A 3557-nucleotide genomic window follows, 5' to 3' on the forward strand; every position below is an offset into this window, starting at 1 on the left:
AGTAAAGCAGTGGCAAATGCTACCACTTCTCTTTGCTTTGGAATTATGATCAGGGTTCCTGCTCCCTTTTGACCAATCACTAGTGCCCTTCTCCATCCTGGATATGAGATCCAGAACTGTTTATGGGGTATAGATTTGCCAATCAGCACCAGTTGTTCAAGCAAAGAGTCCCCTATAATCTTTTTCTGATTAATTGTGCAATCTTCTTATTGTCTTTGGACTGAGAAATCCTGAAACTTCTGCTGCTATTGCTGCAATAGAAAAGTCTGAACAAAAGAAAAGTCAGAAGGTTTGAGCCATGAGAAATACAGGATTTCTCCAGCTGAATAAGAAGTCCAAAATGGAATCAGGAATGAAATCCAGAAGACCTGATTCCCAACTTCAACAACTTTATCTCACTTGTTAATCTACCACAAATTTACTGCTATAATAAACATGGAGAATCAGACATAATAATTCCATCTGTGGTCAGGTCAAAAAGAACTCTACTCCTCTGAAACCTTAAGCATAGCCTGTTTCTTCCTGTGATGCCTTCACTCTTTATTCTATCTGTTCATGTCCTAGGTGAAGTTCTATCTAACCAAGATGAACTTTATGAATTATTTATCCATACAGTGAAATATCCTTTGACAGCCTCATGATGATGGAAACAACCCAAGGATTGAGAAAAACAGGATTCTAATCCAAGCTATGTCATTAACAAGATATATGGCCACGGTGAAATAATGTCATCATAATATTTGTCAGCCAGTTTTCTCCCCTCTAAAATCATAGGATTAGACAGTATGATCTCAAAGGCTACTTGCAGGTTTAGCACTCAAAGATTCAATAAATATATGATTCTTTGAATCTCTAATTGTATGATACCTTCTATGTGATGACTATATAGCATAGAATGGATTTTTTTGAAGACAAGGTGCATGTCTTATATTTCTATATCTCTCATAGAATTTAGCATAGTAGTAGGCATACAGAAAAGGTTCACTAAATACTTGTTGATGGATTGATTAGCTAAATATCTTTTCATTTTCATCCATGCCAAAGTCAGGTAAGCCCCAGGATTCAAGTATTTGAGTAGGTTAGAGGTCCTTGGAAAAAAAGATGATTGAACTGGGTACATGGGAAGGGTGCCCAGAAAACCATCAATAAAGAACACTTAAATTGCCTTTTCTTCTCCTGACCTCCCATCCTTGACCCAATTCATTTCTAGCTAGATTTCAAGATATTACAAATTAGGAGCAAATAGGAGGTAAGTCAGCAGCAGTCACTGTTCTAGTTTCTGACCCCACCTAAATGCCCTCTGGTTACTGTACCATCAAGTTCCTCCACTCAACTGTCTTAAACCAAATTAGGCATAAGATGAACAAGCTGTTTCTCCTGAGTTTTTCTCTTCTTTGCCTCTTAAACTGTGAGTCTTAGAATATAGTATTATATATGCTTCATACCTTATTCCATCTTTTCTTTTATACCTTTGCTCTTTTCCTTGGGACCTTTGGGCTTTCTTTCCACTTCTAATCAGAGCCATATATCTACTGTGAATTGAGACCAACAATAAGTAGGGTATAACAAGAACGAATTACCTGAAGAAGATAACATAATGCCTTCTGTGTTGCATTCAAGATGGAGAACCAGAGTTCTTTATGGACAAAGAAGAGAATTTCTTGCTGTGTGCTGTCTGTGAAAGATTTAGAAGAGGCGTCTGTTATGAGGGTAACAATTTCTGTATTTCAGTGAGTGCAAATGGATGCAGAAGTCGGTCTTACTATAGCCACTCAGAAAATGGTGAGAAAAACCTGTCTTTCCTGGCTCCTTAGCTAAGCCTTTGGGTAGGAGTTCCTATGCTTAATTGAGTTTCTGGGGGCACTTCACTATTCTAAAAGTGGGAACAACATTTATTGCTTACTTTTATAAAACACATTAGGTTTTCTTAGAAGGTCTCCAATTTTCAGGTGAGGGTGTTGAGTTTCCAAAAGATTAAGGTAATTGTGCCAAGTTATATAATTATTATATTATAGAGAAAAATGTATGAATCCAAGTGATCTTCCTTAACTCCCTGCCTTTTCCATTACACCACAACACCAGACACTTTAAATGTTCAGTCTTCCTTCCTTAGAAAAGACAGAGTAATGTATTGACAGAGAGGAGATTAGAGATGCTTAAACAAAATCTGTCTGCACTCCTATTTTGTCACTCCTATTCTGGATCTGCAGGAATCAAAAACAAGGGATCAGATTCTAGGCCTGAGTTCTCATCTTTAGTTTATGACCTGTGGCTGGGGGACCCTCTTCAAAAAGGGTGAAATAAAGATGTTTCTCCATTTCTAGGGTGGGAATATACGCATTCTGTACTGGACTGTGCTGAAATCTGTGGGAAGTCTTTACAGAGATATCCTGGAAAATATGTGCTGAATCGTTGCTGTGGACAGAACAACTGCAACAAAAAAAATTCACTTGCATGACTATTCAGTAGAAGTAACATTTACTCTCTAGTCTCTTCTACAGCAGTAATAACTGTTGTCCCCTCTTTCCCTCCATATCCATGCTCTTCCCTCACCCACCAGACATCCCTAACAGCATGTAGACCTGCTCTTACTTAGTCCCAGGGCTGTCTCTGGGATCAAGGGTCAGATGTGTGTATGTGTGTAAATCTTTAATTAAATGGAAAATCTCTAAAACCTGACCATAATTCATTCATATATCTTGTCTTATATTGCATTTTTTTCTTTAATTTCCAAGTAAATTTAATTTTTTAAGTCTGCCTCATTCCAGTTGAATAAAACAAAAAATCATTCTCATTCATGCTTAGGTCAGGAAAGTCTATGTTGATCAGGGTAACTCAGAATTAAAGTAGTCACTGATGGCAGAAAAACAGAGGAATCACCAGTTATATTTATAATGAGATTCTCTTAGAAAGGAAAACATAACTTCAGATGGGACTAAACTGAACTATGACTTCCTTTCTTCTTCCTTATGTAATCTAATTCATGACAAGATCTTGATTTCTCATCAGCACAGGAAGTCAGGAGATTGAGCTCTGAGATGTGTTAGAAAATAAGAGTTCTGTAAAGGGATAGGGACTAGGGGAGGGCTCTTTGCATTATGACTATTTTCATTGTCATGATGTAGCCCAAGCCCTTCTGCCATATTTACTGGGTTGAATGGTGCTCATCAAGTCCAACACCATCCACATAAATTGTCATAGATTGTTGTTCAGTTACTTTTTAGTCATATCCAATTCTTCATGACTCCATTTGGGATTTTCTAGACAAAGATCCTCATATGGTTTGCCATCTCCTTCTCCATTTCATTTTGAAAATTGAAAAACTGAAGCAAATAGGGTTAAGTGTCATATACATAGTAAATATCTGAGACCAGATTGAACTCATGAAGAAAAAGTCTTCTTTATTCCAAACCTGGCACTCTATCCATTGTACCACCTAATTGTCCTAAAAACAATGAATGGGAAGTAGGAAAATTGAGATTAGCTACAGAAAACCAGCAATGTAGGCTACTTTATAGAAGTGCACAAAAAGTGACAATAATAAACTGCTTTTTTCA

The 3557-nt window shown here is 37.1% G+C and overlaps 1 long non-coding RNA gene across 1 annotated transcript; it reads left to right on the forward strand.

Moving 5' to 3' along the window:
* The first annotated feature begins 1314 nt into the window (after positions 1 to 1314).
* On the forward strand, positions 1315 to 2674 carry LOC141559738 (uncharacterized). Its single transcript, XR_012487541.1, has 3 exons — positions 1315 to 1408; positions 1621 to 1782; positions 2325 to 2674. It is a non-coding gene; the product is annotated as an uncharacterized LOC141559738 (long non-coding RNA).
* The last annotated feature ends 883 nt before the right edge of the window (positions 2675 to 3557 follow it).

This window comes from Sminthopsis crassicaudata, chromosome 3 (genome assembly GCF_048593235.1).
Source record: "Sminthopsis crassicaudata isolate SCR6 chromosome 3, ASM4859323v1, whole genome shotgun sequence".
NCBI classification, from domain to species: Eukaryota; Metazoa; Chordata; class Mammalia; order Dasyuromorphia; family Dasyuridae; genus Sminthopsis; species Sminthopsis crassicaudata.